The following is a 10,012-nucleotide window of genomic DNA, read 5'->3' as shown; positions in this document are numbered from 1 at the left end:
TTATTTATAACACTTTGTATTTGTGATAATTTAATTTGAACAAATGATAATGAATTAGATTTTGTCATTTATTGTTATTTTATGTGATATTATTTAAACATCGTCATGCATTGTGATATTATTATGACGATATTTCAATAGTCGTCACCATAATATTTTTGGAAATATTTTAGTAATATCAAATTGGAATAAAATAATAATTTTAATGATGAAATATTTGTTATAAATGATGATTAATGTTTCGTAGTTGCAAATAATCATTTAATGACGATTGTAATACGTGATAAAATAACTTGAAAAATATGACAAAATATATGTTGTCATGTCTTGTTACTTTATTGTGACAATACTAATATATTGTTACTTATTTGAATATTTATGTGACAAATAGATAAATTGTCATAATTTAATATTAACTTATGATTTTTTATATCGTCATGAAAGATAAATTATTATAATTTAATTTTAATTTACGATCTTTTTATACTGTCGTAAATATAACATTTTTTTATGATAATTTGTTATCGTTATATCATAATTTTAATCTAACTATTGTAAGTAGGCATTTTATTTTTTAAAGTTATTATAACAACAAATATATATTAAATTATTAACAAGACAAATGATTATAAATAAGTAAATCATACGTGGATTAAAAAGTTGACCTATATAACATAAAAAAAAAAAAAGAAAGTGCATAGAACATTGCATAAAAAAATACATAAAAATAAAAGAAGGTTGACATTAATATTTATCTTTTGTAATCAAGTATGTATGAGTTTTTTTAAAAAATTGTAATCAGGTTTCGTTTAAATACTTTTCAATTAAATAAGGAGATTTGAATTTTAACTTAATCTATTTTATTTATGTAGTAATTTAATATTTTGTTATGTAAAATAATTTTTTTTATTAAACTTTACATTAATTATAAGTCGAATTTTTTTTTCTGAATAATAATAATGATTAATTTTATTCTTATTAAATTAAGAGTTAAATTAATAAAAGGGTTAAGGTGCAAAAGTACTCCTAACGTTTTGGGTCAGGAGCAATTTCACGCCTAACGTCTAAAATTGTGCGATTTTACCCATAGCGTCTAAAATTGTGCAATTTTACCCATAACATTGGAAGCGAATAGCTATTTTACCCCTAACATTGATAAATTGGGTCAATTTGAGAAATAATTCATCAAACTGTCTTTTCGGTCATGAATCTTATCATCTACACTTCACACGTGCAACATTTTATCAGTAACAAATCACAAACATAGGTTGGGATGTGAAAAAATATATTGTCTTTTGCACGAATTTGACAAAAAAAATCACCGAATTCATAAATATTAATCTCCAATTCTATTATTAAATTATAAAAAACATGAAATTCTTTTTTAGAACGAATTGATATGCAATTGGTGCTGAATGAGGAATAAAAATATTGTATCTCTGGTTTATAATATTGTATCCCTGTGTTTTATAATATTGTATCCCTGGTTTCCCTCTCTTTCTCTCTTGTCCAGAATTGCAATCTAGCCCTCACCCTTCCTATTTCTCTTTCTCGATCAGTGACCACTCCCCCCACGATCTCTCTCCATCCCCAATTTCTTTCTCTTTCTCTCAATCCTCTCTCCTCTCTTCACATGAATCAGAGTTTAATTATTTCATCCATCACCCTCTTATCTCCTACCATTTTCACACACCTTCTCTTATTTGGCCGCTATTATTGACCTAGAAAAATCCAGGGTTCCATTTGTATGTGGCTTCAAATTCTCTCTTCCAGTCTATTCATATACCATTTTGGCAATAGTAAGATCGAATTCTAAATCTCAATGTTTTAAAGTTTTTGAATTATTTAGAAATTATGAGTAGTTTAGTAATTTTTGATTTTCTTTTTCTATGTATAGTTTGGGTTAAACCTGGAACTCTCAGGAGATTTGTTTCGGAAGAAGGCTTTGTGGTGCTAATAATTATGCGCCTTTTTGCTTGTTGTTTTTGCTAGGATGCGTGTTGCTTTTTTCAGTGATTTAGGTCCTTCTAATTCAATTCTGCTTGTTGTTTTTTTTTGCTTTGATTATGTTTTGATTTTGCTTGCTATTTTTGCTTGTGTTCTTGTTTGTTTCTTTTTTCAGTGATTTTGTTTTGGTTGCTAGGGATTGGTCATTTTGATTCTTGTCCTTGTGGTCTTACGAATTCATTTCTGAAAGTAATTCAATGATGTAAGTTTCAATTGCATGAATCACGAGCAAGAGCAAGGAAAAGCATAGATATTGTATGACGATGCATGAAGCAAAAACTCCTCTTGAGTATCTCTGGGAACACTCTGAGCTTCAGGTACAATTTGGCCATTTCTTATTGATATTTACATACAAAATGTTATAGTAAAATTTTACATTAATATCTAATTTTTTTAAAATTGACTATGCAAATGAAATTGAAATTCTTAATTGATTTGGTCGGGATGTGAAGAAGCCATATAGGAATTGAATTTTACTTGATTAGAGGCTTTAGATTTTTTTATTAGCAATTATGTAGATATAATCACTAGTTAAGTTATTGCTCTTATTGATGAATTCTCAAGCATAGTTTATCAAGAGCTCAATTTTGTGCAGGTTTTTCTTGCCTAATCTTGTTATTGTGTCATCTAAGAATGCCCAAAATAGAGATGCAATACTTATTGTTAAAAAATTAAAGGCAAAGTGTCCAAATTTCTAGCTTCTTTAACTTCAATCAAGTATATATTAACTTTAGTCAAGTCTAAATGAATTTTTTTCCCATTAGTTTATGGACAAATGTCTGTCGGGTTTGGGTTCTTATTATTAGAATTCTTAGCTATCCATACTTGTAGTTGATATAAGTGTCTAGATTTTTTTGATAATATCCATGACTGCCACTATGTAATATTTGTTTTAATTTAATATTGCCAGCTATGTTGATTCTTATGTTTCTAAAATGTGTATTAAGAATTTCGATATTTTTTTTTTTTTGCAATAGCAGGTTGGTGTATTTTTCTCTAATCATATATTCATGGTGAGATTCAAGAAAAGGGAGTAGCATGGAGGTATTTAGCAAAAAGGTCTCAAGTCACCCGGTGTTTGAGTTGAAGTAATTTTTCGGAACGAGTATATGTATAGAGTCAAGTACAATAACTTACCAAACAGTGCAAACCTAATGGAGGAGAACGACTCTAGAAAAAGGCGTTTCGACCAAAGTTGTCACAAAATTATTTGTTTTAATGTCAGATTGTAATATCACAATATATATTTAATATATGACAATTAAGCATTTTGTTATTATAAGATAATATTACATGATAATCTTTATCATTAATTAAGATGTACCTTTAATGACCATATACTTGTCATATATTAATACTATTCAGCAACAAATGAGATTTTAATGCGACAATATTTTGACAGTTATAATGTCGTTAAAATTCTGCAATTCCAGTTTGATATAGATATTTGTCACCTTAAACTATATATTTGTGGACAAAATATGAATTTCGTCAGTATAATATTTATGTTTCATGACAAAGTGTAAACTTAAGTGACAAAAATTGTGATAGGTACAATGTCATTTGAACTCTCTGAAATTTCAAATTTATATTTATTTGTCACTTTAGCTACGTTTTAAGTTGACAAAATTTAAATTTTGTCATTTAAATGTTCACTATTCATGACGAAATTAAGTTTTACGTGACAAAATATTTATAATAATAGTGACAAAATAAGAGTCACTAAAACAAAACAGAATAATGACACATGATCTTTTTCGTCATTAAAAGTAAATGATCTATGACGAAATGAAAAATCATCATATATACATAATACCACGCTCCTACTATGACGTTCGGTGTAACAACAAATTTCCGTCATCTATTGTGTATTGTGACGAAAAATCATGTTTTCATGACAATTTGTGTGCGTCATAAAATACTTAATTTCTTGTAGTGATAAGAATCAATAAATAAAACAAAAAAATATACAAATTTAACAAAGCATAAATTTAATAAACCATCCATAAATAATTCATCTTCAAATTATTAATAACGGTGTGGTTTCGAATCTCATTTCCTACATTTAAAACTATTAATATGTTTTTGTACGAAGGATTCAGGAAGGGTAACAGGTTATCCATTAGTCGCCAAATATATAGCAGGTACCGGATATTTCAAGGGATATTTCCATACTCGTCACGGTAATTTTTTGAGTCCATATACCCGTCTCATATCCTTTTATATAGGGTATGGGTAATCCAAGTAGGATCCGACAGTGTCGGTTACCCGCGAATAGAGTACCCATTATCATTTCTAATTCTATCAAACCAATTTAAACCTTTTTATATAATCACACAAATTAAAACCAAAAAGAAATCGTCTAGTTTGGCTGACTTACAAAAACCGGTCTTATGGTTTAAAAGTTTATAAATATAGATATATGCTTTGTGAATTTTACAATTACATGATGTGTGTGTCAATTTTTCGGCAAAACAATATTTGTGGTTTTGTTAATTTACAAAATCAAACTTTACACTTTGGGTAATTTGTAAAGTCACTCCTTTTTATTGCTCCAAATCGCTCATTTTTTTAGTAAATAGTCACGATATTAATTTTTTTACGAAATGATTGGATTAGTAAATTGCATAAACACAAAACCTCTGTTTATGAACTTTTTAAACTATGAAAAGGTATAGCCACATGATTTGTTTTTATACTTTTCTTTATATAATAATAGGGGTATTTATTTGGAGATTTCAAGAAAGAAAAAGTAGGTGATAAACCATACATGGTTTTTTTAATAAATTTTAAATTATTCTAAATTGATTATCTGGGGGGTGTTTGTTTTGAGTATTTCCGGAAAGTGTAAGGGAAAGATGAAGTTTTATTAAGATGAAGTTTTATTCCTTTTATTGTTGGTTTTTTTATTCATTCAATCATTCATTTTACCTTTTTAAGTTTTAAATTCATCTCTAACTTCTTTAATTTCATTATCCAATCCTGCTAAGGTTTTTTATTCTCTTTAGACCCTGTTATTTGTCACTTAATTTCAGTATTACTAATTTCAATTCAGTTCAATAGCATTCAGTAGCATTTAGTTTGGTTCAATAATTTATCATTATTTATTATAATTATAATTATTTATATATAATTTATTATAATTTATAATTTATAATTTAGCATTACTTATATCTAATTTATCATTATTTATTATAATTATAATTATTTATATATAATTTATTATATATATATATATATTTATTATATATTATTTATAATTCATTATTATTTATTATAATTATTGATAACATCGGAGTGTCCCCGGTCGATCCCAATGGCGCCTCACAGGGAAGGGCTCCGATCAAGGATTTTTCCACAAGTTATCAATTATAATTATGTATATATAATTTATAATTTATTATAATTATAATTATTTATACATAATTTATTATTAGTTATATATCTATTTTATATATTATTTATAATTCAATATTCTTTATATATATATCATCATTGTTTATTATACTTATAATTATTTATATATAATTTATTATTTTTATTATAATTATTTATATATAATTTATTATTTATCATTATATATAATTTATCATTATTTATTATAATTATGATTATTTATATATATAATTTATCATTTCAATTCAACAGTATTTAGTTCAGCAGCATTCAGTTCAGTTTACTTAATTTCAGTAAAAAAAAAAAAAGAATAAGATCTTACTTTCCTTTACTAGCTTGGCCCTTACATTCCTTATAAAATTCTACTTTAGTCTTTTTTTTTTAATTTTTAATTTTTGTTTTGGTCCATATAATTATTTATTTTTACTTTTTTTTTGTCTTTGAACTAATTTCACTTTTGATTCTTTTATATATATATATATATATATATATATATATATATAAATTTTTTACTAAATTTTACCTTTTTATTTTTGTTTATGCTTATTTATTTATACTCTTTTCTTTTATTTTTAGATTAATTTTATTTTTGATCCGTGAACTTATTTATTTTTACTTTTTATCCTGAAATAATTTTGACCAATTTTTTTTTATCATATTATTCAGTTTTAGTATTTCATTTTAATTGTTTTAAATGATTATTTAATGTTTATGCATTTTTTATTGATTTTATTTCAGTTTTATCATTTTTTATTTTAATGGTTGAAATAATTGATTTTCATTATTATATTTACATGTGATTAATTTATTAATACTGACACATGTATGAATAAATTTTTTGTTAGCAATTGACAATTCTGATTTATTAACTCATTTGAACTAAACAGTCACAAAGATGTACAAAAGGAAAACCCTTAACACACCCCACTCCAATGTGATTCGAACCCATAACCATAACAGTTATAGGTAAACTCTCAACCAACAGGCTAAAAGCTTCACCAAACTTTTAGTCCATATATTTATTTATTTCTACTTTTTATTTATCGATAAATTTTAGTTTTAATCAGTATACTTTTTTGCATTTTCTTCCTAAAACTAATTTCACTTTTGATCATTTTATTTTATTCATATTTTTACTCAAAAAATCTTTTTTTATTAAAAAAATTTAAACCTAGAATTGAAAGCCTCAGCTACATGTTGCGAGTCGATTTCTAGTCAAATATTAGCAAGGTTGTTGTTTCATCCAGGAAAGAGCCTTTATATACCGTAGGGAAACTTTAGAGAAACACCCATCAACACTATCGAGATGATTCCAGACCACATTACCACAAACCTAAATGGAAGCATCCACATTAATTTTGAGAACTTTTCTAATAAATATAATGAAATGCTTATTTTACCCTTATGAGTTAATTTTTTTTATGAACCCTTATGAGTTATTTTAAATGAAGTAGGGTTAAAGCACTTTTTGGCCCCTGAGCTATCCAAAATTTGTGCATTTGGCCCATGCCCTATTATTTGGTCATATTTGGCCCATGATCTATCAAATTAGATAAAATTCAACCCATATTGAATGGAAAATTAACTTTATTGGAAAATTAACAGCAGTCACCAATACAAAAACGACACATGACACATAAATAAAATTAATTTTCAACTGGAGATGGCAATAGTAACTATTTTACACAGTAAAAAAATCCTAAAAACTTTTTATAGTGTTCCGATAGAGTGAAAATTAATTTTATTTATGTGCCATGTGTCATTTTTGTATTGGTTATTGCCGTTAATTTTCCAACAGAGTTAATTTTTCATTCAATATGGGTTGGATTTTATCTAATTTGATAGGTTAGGGGCCAAATATGACCAAATAATATGTCAGGGGCTAAATGCACAAATTTTGGATAGGTCAGGTGCCAAAAAGTTCTTTAAGCCAATGAAGTATTTCTCTTTTTTACCTCTTTTTAGCTGAGTAGATTACATCAATAGTACCTGAACTTTACCCTAATTCACACTTTGGTACAACAACAACAAAGCCTTAGTCCCGAAATGATTCGGGGTCGGCTAACATGAACCATCATATAAAACCGTGAAAATCAAGTCGTGTCAGCGACACAGATTCGCTCCCTCCACTCCGTCCTATCCACTACCATATTTTCCTCAATTCCCAATAAACTCATATCACTCTCGATCACCCTCCTCCAAGTTTGCTTAGGTCTTCCCCTACCTCTCACCACTACATCCCTTTGCCACTCTTCGGTTCTCCTAACCGGCGCATCAAGCGCTCTACGTCTCACATGGCCAAACCACCTTAGTCGGTTTTCTCTCATTTTATTCTCAATAGATGTGACCCCTACTTTTGTCCTAATTATTTCATTACGCACCCGGTCCTTTCTCGTGTGACCACACATCCATCTCAACATACGCATCTCCGCCACCGACATCTTATGGATGTGGCAGTGTTTCACTGCCTAACACTCCGTACCATATAACAATGCTGGTCTAATTACCATCCGGTAGAATTTTCCCTTCAATCTATTAGGCATGCCGGGATCACAAAGGAAACCCGTAGCACTCTTCCACTTCGACCAACCAGCTTTAATCCTATGAGCAACATCTCCATCTACTTCTCCATCCGTTTGGATAATAGATCCTAAATACCGGAAGCAATCCGAGGCCTGAACAACTCTCCCATCTAGGGTGATTGTCCCTACCTCCCTACTCCTACGGCCGCTAAACTTACACTCCAAATATTCTGTCTTACTTCGACTCAACTTAAAGCCTCTAGATTCTAGAGTTTGCCTCCATAGTTCCAACTTCATCTCCACTCCTTCTTTCGTCTCATCAACCAACACAATATCATCTGCAAACAGCATGCACCATGGTATACCATCTTGAAGTGAACTTGTTAGTTCATCCATAACGATGGCAAAAAGAAATGGGCTTAGTGCGGAACCTTGATGCACTCCAATCGTAATAGGAAACTCTTCAGTCTTCCTAACACTAGTACGTACACTCGTGCCTAATTCACACTTTGGTACCTAAATTATATTTTGTTCCAAAAATATACCTGAACTAACGATGACCGGAAAATTTAGTACATTTTACCGGTCAATAACCGGTCAATGCGGGTTTGATGAGTAAATTACACTAATGATACCTAAACTTTACCCTAATTCATATTTTGGTACCTAAATTTCATTTTGTCCAAAAAATACACTTCAAGTAAAGATGAATCGATAATTTAGTATATTTGACCAGTCAACATGAGTTTAACCATTTTAAATTAGAAATTTAGACCCATCATACACTCAATTAATATATACAATACTACCCTTTAGCTCTACATATATAAAGGATAGTATTATAATTTTATGTTAATTGAGTGTATTTAGATCCTAATTTTTAATTCAAAATGGTCAAACTCTCATTGATTGGTCACTAACCGATCAGATGTACTAAATTATCCGGTCACCTTCACTTGAGTTATATTTTTAGGACAAAAAATCCAGGTACCAAAGTGTGAATTAGGAAAAGTTTAGGTATCATTGATGTAATTTACTTAGACAAACTTGCATTGACCGGTCATTTACCGGTAAAATTTACTAAATTGTCCGTTCATCGTTACTTCGGGTATATTTTTGGGACAAAATGTAATCTAGGTACCAAAGTGTAAAATAGGTAAAGTTCAGGTACTATTGGTGTAATTTACCCCTTTTAGCTTGAATGTTTTTTTCTCCCATAATCAATTTTTTATTTTGAGATGGAAAGAACTTAGTTGTTAATTTTAATTCAATCTTTTATAACAGAAGTGTAAGTATGGATTTTTCGTCCGATTTCCATGATGAAAATAATTACGCCTTGAATTCGCATGTGAATAGATTAAACGAGCCAAAATCCAAATTTCCCATCAAATCCTGAACTCTGAAACCCACTTAGAGATTATATTAATATCTTACATATTTTATTTTAAGGAGGTATTACTGTGTATCTCTGCGTTCTATTTTTTTTTTTGTAGATTTTTCATGATTTTTCAGATTTTTTCCGAGAAACTTCTCATGCCTTGTTCCTCTTTGCTTCTGGAATTTGGGCTTCTGCTTCCAAACCAGAAGTAAGGCTTTGGACCTTTGTCTTTCTAAGGCCATTTTGGCTTCGTATTTAATTTAATGCTTAACTTAGCATAAATCAAACTTAATTTAATTCTTAATTTAAATATTTTGGGGATCTAATTTCCTTATTAATTATTTTTGTCATAATAAAAAACTTATGGAAGTTGTGTTTCAACAAACCCTTCCTCCAATATCTCTGTAATCTGCAAAATAGAGGAGTTGTTTGCTCACTGATGTAAGCACTTCGACGCTCAAGTCAGTATAATATTAAGATCTAGAGAGTAAAGTAAAAAAATAAAATTATAGGGTTTTAGGCATACCTTTTTTTTATCACCATGCTTAACTATATATATGCAATGTAGCATTTTTGTAATTGTTTTTTGTTATAACCTTTACATATGTCGAGTTGTTATTGGAATGCATGTCCTTTAAAAAAAAACTTTTATGCGTGAAGGCACTTTGATATTTTGAGTAAGAATTTTTCCTATTTTTAAGGAATTTCG

At 28.6% G+C, this 10,012-nt stretch overlaps 1 long non-coding RNA gene across 2 annotated transcripts; it reads left to right on the top strand.

The window, feature by feature from the left end:
- Window positions 1-1,498: 1,498 nt before the first annotated feature.
- Window positions 1,499-3,295, top strand: LOC136205402 (uncharacterized). 2 transcript variants are annotated; one of them, XR_010675930.1, is made up of 3 exons: window positions 1,499-1,799; window positions 2,144-2,324; window positions 2,988-3,295. It is a non-coding gene; the product is annotated as an uncharacterized lncRNA (long non-coding RNA). The 2 variants fall into 2 exon arrangements; XR_010675931.1 differs by having other exon boundaries at window positions 1,898-2,324.
- Window positions 3,296-10,012: the final 6,717 nt, after the last annotated feature.

This window comes from Euphorbia lathyris, chromosome 9, assembly GCF_963576675.1.
Source record: "Euphorbia lathyris chromosome 9, ddEupLath1.1, whole genome shotgun sequence".
NCBI classification, from domain to species: Eukaryota; Viridiplantae; Streptophyta; class Magnoliopsida; order Malpighiales; family Euphorbiaceae; genus Euphorbia; species Euphorbia lathyris.
The sequence above is the reverse complement of the archived record's forward strand: the minus strand, read 5'-3'. Positions and strand labels throughout refer to the sequence as shown.